Raw genomic sequence first — 21124 nt, forward strand, 5'->3', positions numbered from 1 at the left:
AGTAAGAAGACTTCAGTTAATACTACAACATACAGGACAAACCTTTTGTTGGTACCAAGCAATAAATGTAGAACGACCACCAAAGGTGAAATGTGATACCTACCTCTACTTGGTCTATGAACTGCGACACAATTTGCAAGAGTGGATTGAACATGTGGTCCATGAAGGCGACGGGAGCCAGGCTGAACATGACGCGGATCTTGTCGTTGTACTCGGGTCGCATTGTCGCCATCACGTAGAAGGAAGTGGTGCCCTGGGAGTGGCCAGCGTAGTACAGGTCGCTCTGGCCCGTCTTGGCCAGGATGTAGTCGATCTTGGCCGGGAGGTCGTAGTAGCCGATCTCGTGCCAACTGCACAAGGAAAACAGTGCTCCACATGGTTTGTTTGATGAGGAATATCAGTTAACTTTGTTACTTTAGTTTACTTTATGGGTGTCTCAAGGATCATATTCCGGGCAACTCGGCATGAAGTAGAATGTGTCACTAATTCCACAAGTAAGATACACTTTCTCTGTGAAAATGCTTAAGTGCTGGCAGGACCGACTGCGGACCTTTGTTGCAGAACCGAGTAGAGCGTCTGAATCAGAGGGTCAGACGGTTCTGCGAACTTGTAGGTTGCAGATTCCTCGACTTAAGCTATAGTGTGGTTGGCTTTCGGGTTTCGCTGAATAGGTCAGGTGCCCACTAACGCGTAGGCGGTTACACGGACAGAATGAGCAGAGCGGTGTGGACTGGACGGTTTTTTAAATTAGAAGGTCTCAGGAAAACACAAAATAGCTTCAGTCTCAAAGAGGGCAGGCCGAACCCAGGAAGAAAGTAGATACAGGAACCATCGGTATAACAGCTGTAAAGTGTCATAGATGTGTTGGGAAAATACCAGAGCTAAAAGCGTTAATAGAAAGCATTGATGCTTAAATCATTACAGGCACTGAAAGCTAGCTAAAGCCGGAGATAAGTTCAGCCGAAATTATTGCGATGAGCCTAACGTTGATCCGAAAGGATAGGCTTGCACAGTTGGCGGTGATGCTTTTGTTGCTGTTAGTAGTTTAGCTTGTTGCGAAACTCAAGTAGATAGATCCTGTGAGTTAGTATGGGCAGAGGTCACTCTTGGCAACCGGAACAAAATAATAATTAGATCCTTTCACTGACCTGCCAGTTCAAATGAAACAATTACTGAAAGGTTCGAAGAAAATTTTAGTTTAATTTCGAACAAGTACCGGACTCATAGCATTATAGTTGGTGGTGACTCTACTTTACCCTCTGTATGTTGGCGATAATACATGTTTAAATCCGGAAGTACGCATGAAACATTATTCGGAATTGTTCTGGAGGCATTCTCTGAAAATTAATTTGACCAGTTAATTCATGAGTCCACGCGAATAGTAAATGGTTGCGAAAACACGCTTGACCTCTTGTCAACAAACAATCCTGAGATAATAACGAGCATCAAAACGGATACAGGAATTAGTGAACACAGTGAAGTTGAATATTGTAATCCCAAATCTTTGAAAAATGAACGAGAAATATACCTATTCAGAGGAACAGAAAAAAATTCACTTGACGCCTTCCTGAGAGACAATCTCCACCCCTTCCAAATTAACAATGTAAGTGTAAACTAGATGTGGCTTAAATTCAAAGAAATCGTCCAAATAAATTAACAAACAACGGAACTGATCTCCCTTGGTACCAAAACGGGTCAAAACACTGTTGCAGGAGGAATGAAAAAACCATGCCATATTTAAGCGAACGCTAAATCTCAAGATAAGTGATCTATTGCAGAAGCCCGTAATTTTACGCGGACATCAATGCGAGATGCTTACAATAGTTTTCACAACGAAACTTCATCTCGAAACCTGGCAGAAAATCCAATGAGGTACTGGTCGTATGTAAAGTACGCTAGCAGCAAGACACAGACAATGCCTCGTCTGCGAGATAGCAATGGAAATATTATCGACGACAGTGCTGCCAAAGCAGAGTTACTAAACACGGCCTTTTCAATTCCTTCACCCAAGAAGGCGAAGGAAAATATTCCAGAAGTCGAATCAAGAACAGGTGCCAACATGAGACATTTAGAAGTAGATATCCTCTGAGTAGTGAAGCAACTTAAATCACTTAATAAAAGGAACTCCTCCGCTCAGGACTGTACATCAGTCAAGTTCCTTTCAGAGTATGCTGATACAATAGCTCCATACTTAACAATCATATACAACCGTTCGCTCGACGAAACATCTGCACCCAAGACAAAAGTGGCATGGTTCACGCCAATATTCAAGAAAGGTAGTAAGAGTATTCCACTAAATTGCAGGCCCGTATCATTAACGTCGATACGCAGCAGGATTTTGCAATATACACTCCTGGAAATGGAAGAAAGAACACATTGACACCGGTGTGTCAGACCCACCATACTTGCTCCGGACACTGCGAGAGGGCTGTACAAGCAATGATCACACGCACGGCACAGCGGACACACCAGTAACCGCGGTGTTGGCCGTCGAATGGCGCTAGCTGCGCAGCATTTGTGCACCGCCGCCGTCAGTGTCAGCCAGTTTGCCGTGGCATACGGAGCTCCATCGCAGTCTTTAACACTGGTAGCAAGCCGCGACAGCGTGGACGTGAACCGTATGTGCAGTTGACGGACTTTGAGCGAGGGCGTATAGTGGGCATGCGGGAGGCCGGGTGGACGTACCGCCGAATTGCTCAACACGTGGGGCGTGAGGTCTCCACAGTACATCGATGTCGTCGCCAGTGGTCGGCGGAAGGTGCACGTGCCCGTCGACCTGGGACCGGACCGCAGCGACGCACGGATGCACGCCAAGACCGTAGGATCCTACGCAGTGCCGTAGGGGACCGCACCGCCACTTCCCAGCAAATTAGGGACACTGTTGCTCCTGGGGTATCGGCGGGGACCATTCGCAACCGTCTCCATGAAGCTGGGCTACGGTCCCGCACACCGTTAGGCCGTCTTCCGCTCACGCCCCAACATCGTGCAGCCCACCTTCAGTGGTGTCGCGACAGGCGTGAATGGAGGGACGAATGGAGACGTGTCGTCTTCAGCGATGAGAGTCGCTTCTGCCTTGGTGCCAATGATGGTCGTATGCGTGTTTGGCGCCGTGCAGGTGAGCGCCACAACCAGGACTGCATACGACCGAGGCACACAGGGCCAGCACCCGGCATCATGGTGTGGGGAGCGATCTCCTACACTGGCCGTACACCACTGGTGATCGTCGAGGGGACACTGAATAGTGCACGGTACATCCAAACCGTCATCGAACCCATCGTTCTACCATTCCTAGACCGGCAAGGGAACTTGCTGTTCCAACAGGACAATGCACGTCCGCATGTATCCCGTGCCACCCAACGTGCTCTAGAAGGTGTAAGTCAACTACCCTGGCCAGCAAGATCTCCGGATCTGTCCCCCATTGAGCATGATTGGGACTGGATGAAGCGTCGTCTCACGCGGTCTGCACGTCCAGCACGAACGCTGGTCCAACTGAGGCGCCAGGTGGAAATGGCATGGCAAGCCGTTCCACAGGACTACATCCAGCATCTCTACGATCGTCTCCATGGGAGAATAGCAGCCTGCATTGCTGCGAAAGGTGGATATACACTGTACTAGTGCCGACATTGTGCATGCTCTGTTGCCTGTGTCTATGTGCCTGTGGTTCTGTCAGTGTGATCATATGATGTATCTGACCCCAGGAATGTGTCAATAAAGTTTCCCCTTCCTGGGACAATGAATTCACGGTGTTCTTATTTCAATTTCCAGGAGTGTATATTGTGTGTTCAAACATTATAAATTATCTAGAAGAAAACGGTCTATTGACATACAGTCAACATGGATTTAGAAAACATCGTTCTTGTGAAACACAACAAGCTCTTTACTCGCACGAAGTGTTGAGCGCTATTGACAAAGGATTTCAAATTGATTCCGTATTTCTTGATTTTCATAAGGCTTTTGACACTGTACCATACTAGCAGCTTGTAGTGAAATTCTTGCTTATGTACTATCGTCTCAGTTATGTGACTGGTTTCGTGATTTGCTGTCAGAGAGGTCACAGTTCGTAGAAATGACGGAAAGTCATCGAGTAATACAGAAGTGATTTCTGACGTCCTCCAAGGTAGTGTTATAGGCTCTTTGCTGTTCCTCTTCTATATAAACCATTTAGGAGTCAATCTGTGCAGTCGCCTTAGGTTGTTTTCTGATGACGCTGTCGTTTATCGACTAGTAAAGTCATCAGAAGATCAAAGAAAAACGATTAAGAAAAGCTATCTGTGTGGTGCAAAAATTGGCAATTGATCTAAGTAACGAAACGTGTGAGGTCGTCCACATGAATGCTAAAAGAAGCCTGTTAAACTTCGGTTACATAATAAATCAGTCAAATCTAAAGGCCGTAAATTCAACTAAATACCTAGGAATTACAATTACGAACAACTTAAATTGGAAGGAACACAGAGAAAATGTTGTTGGGAAGGCTAACCAAAGACTGCGGTTTATTGGCACAACACTTAGAAAGTGTAACAGATCTACTAATAAGAATGCCTACAGTAGCCTGTCCGTCCTCTTTCGGAATACTGCTACGCGGTGTGGGATCCCTACCAGATGGGGAACTGAAGAAGTACATCGCGAAAGTTCCAATAAGGGGAGCCTCTTTTGTATTATCGCGAAATAGGGGAGAAAGTGTAACTGAAATGATGCGGGATTTGGGGTGGACAACATTAAAACAAAGAGGTTATTTTGCGGCGGAATCGTCCCACTAAATTTCAATCACCAACTTTCTGCCCGAATGCGAGAACATTTTGTTGACGCCGACCTACATCGGGAGAAGCGACCACCATAATAAAATAAGGGAAATCAGAGCTCGCACCGAAAGATATAGGTGTTCGTTTCTTCCATGTGCTGTGCGAGATTGGGATAATAGAGAAATTTTATGGGGGTGGTTCGATGAAACCTCTGCCAGGCACTTAAATGTGATATGCAGAGTATCGATGTAGATGTAGATGTAGATGTAGATTTGCGTAACGGGTTTTCGTTTTAAACTTGATCTACGACCAAATATTGTAAATGTAACCAACTACATACACACTATCTACTCAAATTTAGCAGTGGAGTGGAGGGACTTGTCAAGTACCAACAATTTCAATTTGATTTAAAAACATTAAGCATCTGACAACACCTATAACTCTGAGAAAAAATTAAATAACAGTTGTGGCAGAACGCATCGTTATCGGACTAATCTACAGATATTAACCAAGTGAGTGAGTTCATTATGAAACTTAAACTTTGCTGTCTAATTAGAATATAAATTCTCTATGCATCATATGATTTTCTGAATATATCACTATATTTGAGAAATCTCGTACGTAAGCAACGTTGTACTCTATCAAAGTTTTAATAACTACTTAGTTAACACAGAATTGGGTACGACAAAGTAAAGGAAGAAGCAAAGAAATTTTAATAGCTAGGAACAAGCTTACACAGAATGGTCAGACAGAGGAAAATGTCAAAAGCTGATTGCCGTAGGTGAAGGAAGACTTCTTCAACAAAAGACTTCTATTACTGAATAATAATAACCAAAGCGTGTAAGATATCACGTAGTTTCTTCCGATGCTGTTGAATCTAGACATCGAAGAAACTATGACAGAAATGAAGCAAAGAGCCGAGAATGCTATTAAAATTTAGGGTGAAAGGGTTCGGTGGTAGGATTTGCTGATGACATATCTGTCCTCAGTGAACGTAAGGAAGAATTACAGAATATTCTGAATGGAATGAACAGTTTAATGAGTGTAAAATACGGACAGAGAGTAATCCAATGGAAGATTAAAGTAATGAGGAGCAGCAGAAATGAGGTTACTGATACACTCCTGGAAATGGAAAAAAGAACACATTGACACCGGTGTGTCAGACCCACCATACTTGCTCCGGACACTGCGAGAGGGCTGTACAAGCAATGATCACACGCACGGCACAGCGGACACACCAGGAACCGCGGTGTTGGCCGTCGAATGGCGCTAGCTGCGCAGCATTTGTGCACCGCCGCCGTCAGTGTCAGCCAGTTTGCCGTGGCATACGGAGCTCCATCGCAGTCTTTAACACTGGTAGCATGCCGCGACAGCGTGGACGTGAACCGTATGTGCAGTTGACGGACTTTGAGCGAGGGCGTATAGTGGGCATGCGGGAGGCCGGGTGGACGTACCGCCGAATTGCTCAACACGTGGGGCGTGAGGTCTCCACAGTACATCGATGTTGTCGCCAGTGGTCGGCGGAAGGTGCACGTGCCCGTCGACCTGGGACCGGACCGCAGCGACGCACGGATGCACGCCAAGACCGTAGGATCCTATGCAGTGCCGTAGGGGACCGCGCCGCCACTTCCCAGCAAATTAGGGACACTGTTGCTCCTGGGGTATCGGCGAGGACCATTCGCAACCGTCTCCATGAAGCTGGGCTTCGGTCCCGCACACCGTTAGGCTGTCTTCCGCTCACGCCCCAACATCGTGCAGCCCGCCTCCAGTGGTGTCGCGACAGGCGTGAATGGAGGGACAAATGGAGACGTGTCGTCTTCAGCGATGAGAGTCGCTTCTGCCTTGGTGCCAATGATGGTCGTATGCGTGTTTGGCGCCGTGCAGGTGAGCGCCACAATCAGGACTGCATACGACTGAGGCACACAGGGCCAACACCCGGCATCATGGTGTGGGGAGCGATCTCCTACACTGGCCGTACACCACTGGTGATCGTCGAGGGGACACTGAATAGTGCACGGTACATCCAAACCGTCATCGAACCCATCGTTCTACCATTCCTAGACCAGCAAGGGAACTTGCTGTTCCAACAGGACAATGCACGTCCGCATGTATCCCGTGCCACCCAACGTGCTCTAGAAGGTGTAAGTCAACTACCCTGGCCAGCAAGATCTCCGGATCTGTCCCCCATTGAGCATGTTTGGGACTGGATGAAGCGTCGTCTCACGCGGTCTGCACGTCCAGCACGAACGCTGGTCCAACTGAGGCGCCAGGTGGAAATGGCATGGCAAGCCGTTCCACAGGACTACATCCAGCATCTCTACGATCGTCTCCATGGGAGAATAGCAACCTGCATTGCTGCGAAAGGTGGATATACACTGTACTAGTGCCGACATTGTGCATGCTCTGTTGCCTGTGTCTATGTGCCTGTGGTTCTGTCAGTGTGATCATGTGATGTATCTGACCCCAGGAATGTGTCAATAAAGTTTCCCCTTCCTGGGGCAATGAATTCACGGTGTTCTTATTTCAATTTCCAGGAGTGTAAATTTGCAGTGAAAATTGGTAACCACGAAGTAGTTGAAATGAATGGATTGTGCTGCCTAGGAAGTAAAATAAAGTATGACAGACGGAGCAAGGAGGACATTGAAAGCAGAATAGTACAGATGAAGACGGTAAGAAATTTCTGAAAATGTCCTTTTAGAGCACATGGATTGTGGGAAAACCGGAAGAGAAAAGAATCTAGACGTTTGCGACGTGGCGCAGTAGAAGGATGCTGAAAATCAGGTGGACTGATAAGGTATGGAATGACAAGATCCACCACATAATTGATGAGGAGATAAACGAGTGTAAGAGGACAAGAGCTTAGTATGATAGGACATGTGTTAAGACATCAAGGAATAATTTCCATGGCACTTGAGAGAGCTGTAGAGCGTAAAAAATCTAGAGGAAGACAGAGATTGGAACATACCCAACAAATAACTAAGTACGTTGGAAGTGCAAGTGTCATTCTGAGATGAAAAGGTTGGCACACAAAACCAGTCAGAAGTAGGGAAAAGAACAGATGCATACAACGTTCAGGGTAACTCAAAACGTAAGGATCTAGAACTACTACTACTTAAATCTACAGATTTGGCTTCAAATCTGTGAAAAATTCAGTTTACAAAATAAATCGGATGACTAAATAAATTAACAGCAATACAACACGAAAACCAAAGTTCATATGGCCAGTCTCAAATGAAAAGTATTAAGCGATTTAATACCTGAGCTAACAAGGGAACCTCCCCATCGCACCCCCCTCAGATTTAGTTATAAGTTGACACAGGGATAGGCCTTGAAAAACTGAACACAGATCAATCGAGAAAACAGGAAGAAGTTGTGTGGAACCATGAAAAAAATAAGCAAAATACACAAACTGAGTAGTCCATGTGCAAGGTAGGCAACATCAAGGAGAGTGTCAGTTTACGAGCGCCGTGGTCCCGTGGTTAGCGTGAGCAGCTGCGGAACGAGAGGTCCTTGGTTCAAATCTTCTCTCGAATGAGAAGATTAATTTTTTATTTTCAGATAATTATCAAAGTTCAGTCACTCACACATAATCAACTTCGCTCTCCAAACTTCCAGGACATGTTCAGATTTGCTTGGACATATACAGGATTTGACGGTCTACGCACGGAAACAATTGAAAACGTAAAAAACATATGTCTTGACAGAGCACAGGGAAAACTGTGCGACTGTGAAGCTGTTGCATTCATTTGTTGCAGTTTATGTGAGAAACTCTTATGTTTTCAACAATTTTTTGGGAGTGATTATCACATCCACAAGAAAACCTAAATCGGGCAAGGTAGAAGAATCTTTTTACCCATTCGCCAAGTGTGCAAGTTAGGTGGGTCGACAACATATTCCTGTCATGTGACGCACATGCCGTCACCAGTGTCGTAAAGAATATATCAGACGTGTTTTCGTGTGGAGGAATCGGTTGACTTATGACCTTGAGATCAAATGTTTTCGGTTCCTATTGGAGAGGCACGTCCTTTCGTCTACTAATCGCACGGTTTTGCGGTGCGGTCACAAAACACAGACACTAAACTTATTACAGTGGATAGAGACGTCAATGAATGAACGGACAGATCGTAACTTTGCGAAAATAAAGAAAGTAAAACTTTCACTCGAGGGAGGACTCGAACCAAGGACCTCTCGTTCGGCAGTTGCTCACTCTAACCACGGGACCACGGCGCTCATCAGCTGCCATTGTCCTTGATGTTGCTTATCTTGCACATGAACTACTCAGTTTGTATAATTTGCTTATTTTTTCGTAGTTCCACACAACTTCTTCCTGTTTTCTCGATTGATCTGTGTTCAGTTTTTCAAGGCCTATCCATTGTGTCAATTTATAACAAAGTTTGAGGGGGGTGCAATGGGGAGGTTCCCTTGTAAGTAGGTAAAGACGGGCAACATACAATCTATACAGGGCGAGTATAAATGATACATTCGTTTTAAAAACTTTGTATCTTCCGAAGTAGTGCATGTACAACTATAAGTAACGCATGAATAGAACAGAAAAGCCACCAAGTTTGCATTTTGCAGTATATAAATCTTCGATGAGTGCCTTTCTGATCACACGACACACGCCCAAGTGGTAGCCTAGTTCGTTCCATACCTTAACTTAGCAAACATCCTTTCTCTGGTATCCCGGTCCGTGAACCTGAAAGCCCGACGGAAGGCATGGACCTCGATGACGGCCGCTAGGAGGCACTGGCGTATTCTACGAGCCTTGTTGTAGCCACTGCAGCGCTGTCTATGGAGACAAGCTCCTCTTACCGACCATCAGGACCTGGCGGCCGCTCTGTAAAGCCAGCAGCGCAGACGCTCAGTGTGTCGTGATTTCGCCGTGATACTGTATTGATCTCGCTACACATCGTTGATTGGTTCTGAATTCTCTACGTTGTAGGTTTGATCTTGGTTTATTCTCTGGGCTTGTTCTTCTGCCCTGTCGTCGCCGTTTCTTGTCTTCCCCTCCCGATGCCTTTTTGTTTGCTTTCAGCGGCTCGCTGTCGACGCTCTCGGCCGACCGGACAGACTGCTTTGCGATTTATTCCTCGTCTTTTCCGACTCGTGTCACTATAAGTGCCGGCCGGAATGGCCGAGCGGTTCTAGGCGCTACAGTCTGGAACCGCGCGACGCTACGGTCGCAGGTTCGAATCCTGCCTCGGGCATGGATGTGTGTGATGTCCTTAGGTTTAAGTAGTTCTTAGTTCTAGGGGACTGATGACCACAGCAGTTGAGTCCCATAGTGCTCAGAGCCATTTGAACCACTATAAGTGGGGACGAGGTAAAAGGTTAGGAACGTCACATGGAAGCTCATGCGGTAGCAATTGCATTAGCAATTCCATCACCAATTTCAACAACGGACTGAACTGCTCCGTCTCCTGACAAATGATCAGGGAAGTGAGTGTACTATTCGAATGTTCCACGTTTTTTATGTTATACTTTGTGAAATGTTTCACACACATGAGAACCATCTCATTTTCGTTTCTATGGAATGGGGTACTTACATACGATCCCTAATGTAACTCCAGAGGAAAAAGTCACAAGGCTTTAGGTCAGGCAATCTGGGATGCCAAGGGTTCAGAGCCACATGATCATTATCACTACCCTCAATACAGCGATGCACAAGTTCGCCGTTTAGGTAGAGACGAACACCGATGCTCCAACTTCTTCGAATTAGCTGTCAGCTGCGGAAACAACCGCAACTGCAATAAACCAAGGCTTCACAGTCTTGTCGCAGAAGAAAAACGACCCATACAGTTTGATTGTGACACTGCACAGAAAACATTAACGTACTGCAAATCTCGTTAATGCGCCACAGCTTCAGGAGGACTTTCATTGTCCCACGCTCTCATATAGTGGCGATTAACCTTTCTAGATAAAGGGAAGGTTGCTTCGTTGCTGAAAATCAGCTCGGATGCGAAATGTTCATCTTCAAGTGCTTCGCCGGTGCTTCGCCGGCCGGTGTGCCCGAGCGGTTCCAGGCGCTACAGTCTAGATCCGCGCGACCTCTACGGTCGCAGGTTCGAATCCTGCCTCGGGCATGGGTGTGTGTGATGTCCTTATGTTAGTTAGGTTTAAGTAGTTCTAAGTTCTAGGGGACTGATGACCTCAGCAGTTAAGTCCCATAGTGCTCAGAGCCATTTGAGCCAACCAAGTGCTTCCTGCATTGAGATGCAAAATTGAAGATGGCGGCCATAATCTTCCGCTTTTGATTGTTAAACGAGCTGCAGACGATACGTTTTGGAATGTATCTGCTATCGCAAAATTTTCTACACAGTTTACTGCGGTATTCCAAGTTCCTGGCTTGGGTGGACCTTGTAGTCTTTTGGACTGCGTACGAAACTTTCCCTCACTCTCTCCATGGTTGCGTCTAGAACACTTGGTCGACCGGTACTTTTCTGTTTATAGAGACAATCAGTGTCCCTAAACTGTGGATACCAATGCTTAATGCTCTGTTTACATGCGGATTCTTCTCCTTGGTTCCTCCTTAATTTAAGCTGCACTACTGTAACAGATAAACATTTCGCATATTCCAGTATACAAAATCTCTTTTCTTGCTTCGTCGCCATTTTGTCATGACGCGGCACTCTTAACGGCAGCTGGTGGACACAATAACAAGTTGGTGAGTTTACGGTACTGTTCAGACATCAATCACATTTGTACACCTATTACATTGGAAAATATAGAATTTGAAATCAAATAAACATTGATGGTAGCCTTATACAAGCACATTGAGGGGTGAGAGCTCGGATAACAAAGGGCGTAAAGCAGTTATTTAATCTTCCTCCTCTTTTGTTTATATCGAAAAATAAACAATGGAAGTAAAGAAAGGTTTAAAAAATTGTGTTAAAGTTCAGTTAAATGATATCAGTCGTATCATGAGGACGGTATTGATATCCTCGATGAAACTGAGGAAGAATTGCATGACAACGTGAATGGAGTAGACAATCTGCTGAGCGCAGAATATGGACTCAAGGTGAACCATTTAAAGACGAAAATATCTAGGAGCAGCAAGAATAAGTTTAGCAAAAAATGAGCATGGAAGCTGGAGATCACTTAGTAGACGAGGAGGAGGAATTCTGCTACCTTTGTGGAAAAATAACACATGACAGGCGAAGTAAGAATAATATAAGAAGACTAGTACTCTAGTTGCATCATTTAACAACTAGAAAAGGCGACATACAGCATCAGTATAAAAACTGACTGACCAGCGGTTTATAATGCTGTCGGATGACGCTACTGCAATGGAAACACCCTTACGTAATTTACTTGACATCAGTCGAGAGTCGAGTGTGTGTCGCATCTCTTTCTGTTTCCTGCCCCTTTCCTCTACCTTTTGGTAATATTTAAATATTATTTATCAAAACTAATGTTTTGACTAATGTTTGCATACTAAAGTAACATTAATATGCACACATCAAAAAAAGTTTTGCATCACCCCGGTTCCCATAAATCCTGAAGATAGACGTTGATTGTGGATGTTGTATCATAGACACAGTCCCTTTGACTCTTCAGAGATGTCACTAAACCCGCGTAAAGATGTAAACAGCCATGCATGTGCAGCGCATATTAGACGGAGGGGGTCCGGCAGCCGATCAGTTCCAGTCATTCCACCAGGAAGGAGGTACACGGCTCGAGCTGTGTGCAGTTCAACCATGCCTAGACGGTCAATACTGCGGTTCGATTGCGTCCGCATTGTTACTTTGTGCCAGGAAAGGCTCTCAACAAGGGCAGTGTCCAAGCGTCTCTGAGTGTTATTCGAACATGGAGGAGATACAGAGAGACAGGAACTGTTGACATGCCTCGCTCAGGCCGCCCAAGGGCTGCTACGGTGTGTACATTACACCTCAAATTTCTTCAGTTTCTCACTAGTTCATTTTTTCGAGATGAGGATGAAAAGTAAAGCCTCGGAATTTTTACGTGAAAACTCTTCAAACTTTTTACGTAAAACAAACATTTACACTCTACATCTTATACCTTCATTTTTACATATTTATTTCTCAACATAGTCATCCTGGCGACAAACACATTTCTCCCAACGAGAGACCAGATGGTTGACACCGTCAGTGTAGAATGTTTGACTTCGTTGACGGAGCCACAATCTCACTTCTGCTTGCATCGCATCTTCACCATAAAAGTATAGTCTTCGAAGGTGTTCTTTAAGTTTCAGAAACAGCTGAAAATCGGATGGGTCAGTCGGGACTGTATGGATGTTGATTCGTGACCGTATATCCAAGGCGCTGGATTATTGCAGATGTCGCAGCGCTCGTGTGTAGTATGACATTGTCATGGTGAAGGAGAGTGTGCTCCATGTGTGGACAAACTCTCAGAATTCGAAACAGCATTCTGTTTCTCACGTACCGACATAGTTACGTTACACACTACGATGTTCCACGCTAGGGCTGCAAATATGTAGGCATGAAGAAAAAGATGTAGAATATTAAAAGCTTTTTTATTTAAAAAGCCTTAAAAATTTACGTAAAAATTCAGTGGCTTTAATTTCAGCACCCTCTCGTTAAAAGCGTACCTGGTACTGCTCACACTATTATTATACACTCAAATGGCAATGTATATTCTAACTATGATTGCATGTCATGATTTTATATGATGTCGTTATCGACAACAAGAGTGTCGATTTGTGTCGTATTTAATAGAATGAAAAACCTGCCAGTATCTACATGGCGGACCAAAAATTTCTTGGAAAACATTAATAACGAAGAAGTAATAAAGTATATCTTCATCTATACAGGTAAATGCATTTTTGTATAGAGAGGAATAGTAGAACACCCTACAGTGAATCTTAACAGAGTTCAACAAATCTGCTTGAACGAAATGACACTTAAAATAAAACTGTGTGGACACAATGTAGTCATGATCTGCGAAAACTGAAGGGGTCATATACTTGCTAAACTATAAAACACAAATAGATTACTACATTTTCTCAACGTCCCAAACAAGGTAAAATCTTGAAATCATCAAGGACAATGACAACTGTTTGAGTAACTGGTGCACTTAGCAGTTCACAACGCGAATCATACTTTTCTCTACCATTGTAATATAAATTTATTTTCTGTCGCATCATAGTGATTAAATCCTAGACAGCAAAAAATGTCGTACTTTTTTTGCCTGTGCTCAATGCAGTCGAATACTGGGACGCCAACTAACACGTGGAACACATTAACATTGTTTATTTAGATGGTTATTGTTTGCATGATTTCTGCAACCAAAGTGGAACAAATTAGTTCATCTGTCTTCCAGATTATTAATTTGAATATATGGGTACATGCAGTACCAATTCAGATGTGTATACGCAATAGTGACACATACTTTAGTTTAATAACTGTTGAAGACAATGAATTGCCTAGAATAAACTTTTTCGGTTTACTTTTAAATTTTAGCGACGTGTAATGAAAGTCATTCTTCATTTTAGTTCTGTAATTATGACCATTACTATTCCTTTTTACTAGTAATGAATAATACGTTCAAAAATTGTGTCATCGTCAGCATAAAAGATAGTAGTGATCCAGGAAAGTTGAAAGGATTCTTTAAGCCGTTTTTTAATCATACCTGTTGCGAATAAGCACTGAAGACACCAAGGCAGTACATGTTTTGCCCTTGTTAAGTACTGGTGAGGCAGACGAAAGTCGTAGAACGTAACAATACACCTCAGTTTACAGCTTACCTGAATTGCCAGAACTCGCTGTCGTCCGGGTTAATGATAGTATGGTTCCTGGAGTACTTGTTGCCACGTGCGTTTCCAAGTCATACGTCGAAGCCAGCGTCTGCCAGAATGTATGCTGCGAAAAAGTACAACGTTATACAAACTACTACAAAACTCCTGTTTAAAGAATACAGGTAGTAGATTAACTGTTTTCACTCTGTAAACAGGAATTTATTTGATATTCTGATTTTTACGATGAATTCCAATAAATTATTCATCTAAAAGTTTTCAGTGATTATTTTTAAATTTATCTAGAATACTTCGTAAAATGTAATCCCTAGTTTAATTAGCATTTAGAATATGCAGTCATTCTCAACTACCTTATTCTAGGCGTATACTAAGCCTGCACCGTAAATTTCTAGTATAACCCTCTGAGTTATAATGGTTTCTGCCCGAAACGACACCAGTAGATTCTCCCTGAAACCACCACGTTATTAATTGGTTTGATGTACGAGTTCATTTAGCCTGAAACGACAGATGTTGACACAAGACATCAAGTGGTATCGCGCTACGAATGTGTTGCATTAAAGCAACCACTTTCAGCATTCAAAGGAACAGTCGGCGCGGATATTGTACTGCGTGGTTGTAGGATGTTGTGTCATGCAGTTTTTTTTTTTTTTTTTTTTTTTAACGTTCTATTGAGGAGGTCACTGAAAGTGAAAGTAAGTATATCTCAAGTTATTTTAAAATGAATCTCAGATCGTACTACCGCTTTAAAGGGTGATTTCAAATGAAACATCTGGATAGTATACAGTTTTGATGTAAAATTTATTAAAGTTTAGGCCCATTTTCGCTTGTTACTTAGGATTATAATGGAGAGGATCAGAAGCAAAATGGCACAAGTACACTTCTTGTGGTTTTGAGAACTATCTCGAGATCGTAAAATGAACATTCCAACGTTTGTGTGTATTAGACACAAAAATGCTTTGTAGCATTATCTGATCGCATTCTGGAATAACAGGTTAATACAAATGATAAGTTTTATATCACAATTCGTGATCTCTTTGCAGAAGAACACTGTGAATTAAGAAGAATGTGATTTATGTTTTCTATATAACTATTGGTTATTGTTAATTCAATTATCATAAAATTTAGAGCTATAAAAACATTTATGTACAGTGGGTAACAATAGCGAAACTTAAGAAGAAATAATACTGTTTAATGCATTATTTCACTACCGAAAATATCTCACACCACTTGGATAGCTTCCCTTTTCTCTCACGTATCATAAAAGGTCATTTAGATAATGTAGGCTACAACATTAAAATCAGCCTCACCCTGCATGAACATAACTGTTTCGTTACATCTTGTAACTACTTTCCTTTTAGTATACCATAGAGCAACGCAAAGTGAGATTTCAGTTCCATCCTTTTGCTACAAAAATTTTACCTGCCTCCTCATGCTTTAGTATGTACATCTGTGAGCTATTTTAGACGTAGAACATTACGTTTAAATTTTTCATTACTGAAACACGAATATTAAAGCGTAGTTTTTGTAAAGTAGCTCATAGCTATCTACACCGCACAAGAACAGATGGAAGACATCATTTCTACAAAATTCGTACATGACAGAGGCCAATTATAGTAAGAGAACTAGAGAGCCACTAACCATAATTTGAATCACCCAGATCTTCGAGCAGCACCCGACGTTCTCTTTAGCCCTTTTGACGGTAGCGACTCATGGTGTGAACTGCACAAAAATACCACAAGCGATGGGGCACCATGTCAGGACCGTTCAATCCTCGCAAGCTGACCTACAGTTACATCAATATTTGTCCTCCTAGAGCTATCAAAGTCAACGGTCTTGCCGCAGAGGTAACATCGGTTCCTGTCATATCCCCGAAGTCAAGCTTGTCGAGCGCATTTCCGAATGAACAGATGCCATCTTCATATCGTTTAAGGCTAACCGGCTGATGACCTTCAATTCGGATGCACACGATTTGCCTGAACAGTTATGGGACTCGGTGGTCTGTCTGCCGCAAGTAATGGGTATAATGGCAGGGGCACTACGAATGTAGCGTGTGAACTATAAGTGGAGAATGTGGCTCTCACGGGGAGCGTGACGGCGATAAATCCCTGCAGTCGCACTATCCTCTGTGTCCCCGGTGGCTCAGATGGATAGAGCGTCTGCCATATAAGCAGGAGATCCCGGGTTCGAGTCCCGATGGGGGCACACACTTTCAGGTGTCCCCGTTGATGTATATCAACGCCCGTCAGCTGCTAATGGTGTTGATTTAATTGTAATTTCATATCTGTGCAATTCCCTCTATACGTTCCAAGTGTCAGCTGTAGTCAAAACAGTGTTTTGTGCTGTTGTGAGTGCGTGATGTCGGAGACAAGTGTAACCAAGGCAGTCGAAGTATTTGCTGCTTCAAAGAGGCACAGTGTACAAGATTTATACCGCAGAAAGGAAAAGTGGAAAAACAGCATGCGCTAACTCACAACGCGCACAAAATATCTACTGAGCGATTGTGACAGGCGGTCACTGAATAGGATTCTAGAATGAAATTTTCACTCTACAGCGGAGTGTACGCTGATATGAAACTTCCTGGCAGATTAAAACTGTGTGCCGGACCGAGACTCGAGTCTCGTTTCATATCAGCGCACACTCCGCTGCAGAGTGAAAATTTCATTCTAGAAACAACGTCCAGGCTGTGGCTAAGCCATGTATCCGCAATATCCTTTCTTCCACGAGTGCTAGTTCTGCAAGGCTCGCAGAAGAGCTTCTGTGAAGTTTGGAAGGTAGGAGACGAGGTACTGGCGGAATTAAAGCTGTGAGGACGGGGCGTGAGTCGTGCTTGGGTAGGTCAGTTGGTAGAGCACTTGCCCGCGAAAGGCAAAGTCCCGAGTTCGAGTCTCTGTCCAGCACACAGTTTTAATCTGCCAGGAAGTTTCACTGAATAGGATTTTTACGAAAAATAGAGAGGACGAGAACTCAGAATCATTGCAGGTTTGCATGTCGCAACTTCGAACTCTGTCACTATTAAAACAACCCGAAGGGACCTCCAGAAGAGCGGATTTTCAGGACGATCTGGAATCGCAAAACGATCCATTAGGGATGGAAATGCCCGAAACAGTAAAACGTAGTGTGGAAGCCATAAAACCTGGATTATGTAGCAATGGTGTAGGCAGCCATAAAACGCGCGGTAAATTCTGTGCTGCCTCGCTCTTTGTACAGTCCAAATGAATGCATACACTACACTGCGAGACACAGTTTCAGCGTGCGCGCTGCTTGGCGGTCACGGCCAGTCTCCCCTGTCCCGGCCAGTTCCGGGTGTGCATTGTGCGGACGGCCGGGCAGAAAAAATTATTACATGCAACGTGTGTCCGGTCGCTGCTGCCCCCTTGTGGCACGTTGCACCAATACAGAACAAATTTATTTATTTATTTATCGTATGGCTTTACCAGTGCAAGTGCGGTATTGACATCGTAAATTTACAAAACACAACATATAAATACAAATATACATATACACACATACATAATAATATAAGCAGAACAAACACCAGTCATTATTAAATCTGAGCAAAGTTGAAATATAATCACAGCTACAGTTCGTCAAAAAGTTATGTCCAATTGTGACAGGCATTTAATGGCAGCAGGCCTGGCCTCCACGAAGTCTCTCCAGTCACCACAAAATCTTCGCAGTGGGCAGTCTTGCACTAGATGTTGTAATGTTTGTTCATCAGTTTCACAGTCACACATTGGGTTATCATTGGCGTCCCATTTGTTCAGCACGGATTTAGTTCTCGCGTGTCCAGTTCTCACACGGTTAAGCTGGCACCAGATTTTACGAGGAAGCTGCATTCCTGGGAGTTGTTGGCTAGGGTCCTCTATATTGTGTCGGTTAATGTCACTATTGTTCCACTTGGTTTTTCAGGATTTGTGGCAGTCATAGGTATTTCCTTGGGAAAGTGTTCTGTCTTCCCTTATTGGTGTTCTTGATTTAAGGCGATATCGACAGCGGTCATATAGTACTTGGTGTATCGGTAGTGCTCTTGCCTTATCTGCATGATTTATTTTTTGCCATTCCTGAATTGTTGCCTTCTCTCTACGGATTTCAGGCGGAGTGATGTCTGAGAGGACATGAAGCCATTCTAGATGTGTTGACTTTAGTGTCCCTGTAATTGTCCTCATGGCTTCATTGATCTGGGCGTCAATCTTGTTTACATGGGCACTCCTACTCCACACAGGGGCTCAGTACTCTGCCACGGAATAGACGTGTGATATTGCTGCAACACGTAGTGTATTTGCATTTGCTCCCCATGTGGTACCTGCTAATCTCTGGATGACGTTATTTCGGGTTTTCAATTTCTGTCTAGTTAGTACCAGGTGTTTCTTGAAGGTAAGTGACCTGTCAAGAGTTATGCCTAAATATTTGGGAAATTTGTTATGTTTCATTCGTTTTCCGCAGAAAGTAAAGTGTATAAACAACCTCCAAGATGGTGTCTCCCGGGCAAAGGGCTGCGTCAGCAGCACGGCATAAAGTTTACACAAACGGCGACCGAACTGGACGGAGAGTCCCTCATGGTCAACAGCAGCAAGTACACCCTCAGCGAAGAAACAGAACAAATGGAAGAACGTCATTTGGTGGCACAAGTCTTGTTTCACACTACGTCCAACTTCTGGGCGGATTTAAGTCCCAAAGTGAAACCTGGCGGGGGCTCAGTGTTGATTTGGGCAGGCATATTGTGGTGAGCCGTGCGTGGCTCGTGTCCGTGCCATATCTCATTTGACATCCAGTTTTTACTGTACAACCACCTCGTTATGTTAATTTCAATTACTGGTGTCACTGAGTTGCCGCCTTGCCGGCCCGTCAGAGGCAGCAGCGGCGTTTATCGATATAAGCCCTGGCGTATCACCTTTGCTGACTGCTATTACTTCCCGGTTGTCGTGTGTTGTTAGTTTGGCTCTGCCAGTCGGCTGGAAAGCGCTAGCAGTGGAGTTCGGACCTGGCAGTGTTTGACTTAGGACGCGGCAGAATTTCAGTCGGGGCGCGGTTGCAGTGAGGTCCGGACAGCCATGAGTCGCCCGACTTTTGCCGATACATACCACTTGAGTGCGGACCACCTTGGTTGGTCGTCGGTCGGTCGTCTTGTCGGACGACATGTATGTTGGCCGGCGATCGCTTATGGGTTGCCTTTGTGTGCCGACTCGTGATTCGTCCTTGTTATTGCACAGTCGCTGCCGTTAGTATTGTCTAGTCCTTCGTCCAAGTATTCGTGAAACTGTCTGCAGATTGTGATGTCGACCGCTCAGTTGTTTTAGTGCTGTTTCCGTGCTGATGTGTGGCAGTCGGTCGGTTGGTGTGGATCAGCCAGTAAATCTCCGTGGGGCGCAGCGGGCCGGGCCCGCTGGCAGTCTCTACGCAGTGTCGGAGTGTGTGGGAGCTGTTTCGATTGCTACGAGCTTCGTGGCTCACCGAACCAGGACATCAAAGTTGAGTGGTGATTTAATTACCGAAGCCAGACCGTTCACATTTTGCCGTTGGTTTTCAAGGTTGGATGTTGAGGGTATTCCCGTGAGCAACAGCGAGTGTTCGAGTTAGCGAAGGTTTGGCCACTATCCGGTGCAGTTTAACTGTATTTTGGTTATTTGAAGTCCAAGTGCACCAGCGGAATTTTCTGCCATGTGGCCGTTAGCGTTCCGGTTACGTGTCCTGGCCGCTGACGTAAAATTAAGGCAGTGTCCTTTCCTCACCGTGTTGTCGCTGTCCAACATGGGTGTGTAGTTTTGACAGCTTATGCATACTTGGTTGTGGGCGGCTACGCCTTTTACCTTTGGGCTTTGGAGTTCCTTGTGCACTGGTCGGGTGGAAAGCAAGTCGTCTTGTCGGTGGGTCCGTTGACTGTCTCTTGGTTGGGTTGCCGACAGATCGGATGTATCCCCTAAGCGAACGTTAATATTTCAAGTGCAGACCTACCCCCGGAACCTTGTGAGCGCCGCTGTCCATACTGTCTTTTATTATTGGTGTTTGATTGTTTATTTTAATGGCTTATAGCCGATGGTTTCAATTTGTATGCTTTTATATGGGTTTCAAATAATGGACCTTCAGCCGCTTCAAAATTGAAAGTTCCTTACTTGTCAAGTCTTGCATTGTTTGGGCCTTCAGCCTCATATAATTTTTTTTTTTTTTTTTTTTTTTTTGTAAAGCTTTGGGCCTTCTGCCTTTTGAAAATTTATTGTAGTTGTTTCTCAATAATTGGCCTTCAGCCACTTTTAAATTTAAATTCCTTAATTGTTAAATCTTACATTGTTTGGCCCTTCTGCATTTGTAAAATATTGTTTAAAGATAAAGCTTTGGGCCTTCTGCCTAACAAAAATTATTTTAGTTGTTTTTAGAAATCGGCCTTAAGCCGTTTTGAAATTAAAGTTCATGTCTTTCAAGTATCAGACTGTGTGGCGCCTTAGCCTAATTGAAGATGAAGGCTTCTGCCTTGTGTGTGTGTGTTTTTTTGTTTGTTTTCAATTAATTTTACCTGCAGTTTTAAATCATGGGCCTTCAGCCGTCTTTAAATTAAACTTGTTTGCTTCTCGAGTGTTAGAGTTGTTGGGCCTTCAGCCAAGTTATAGAACTTACTTATGTGAGGCCTTCTGCCTTCTAAATATTCTGTTTTGAGTCT

The 21124-nt window shown here is 44.1% G+C and overlaps 1 pseudogene; it reads right to left on the reverse strand.

The window, feature by feature from the left end:
• The window catches only part of LOC124622883, a 74339-nt pseudogene that overhangs the window by 38785 nt on the left and 14430 nt on the right, over window positions 1–21124 (reverse strand).

Source organism: Schistocerca americana, chromosome 7 (assembly GCF_021461395.2).
Source record: "Schistocerca americana isolate TAMUIC-IGC-003095 chromosome 7, iqSchAmer2.1, whole genome shotgun sequence".
NCBI classification, from domain to species: Eukaryota; Metazoa; Arthropoda; class Insecta; order Orthoptera; family Acrididae; genus Schistocerca; species Schistocerca americana.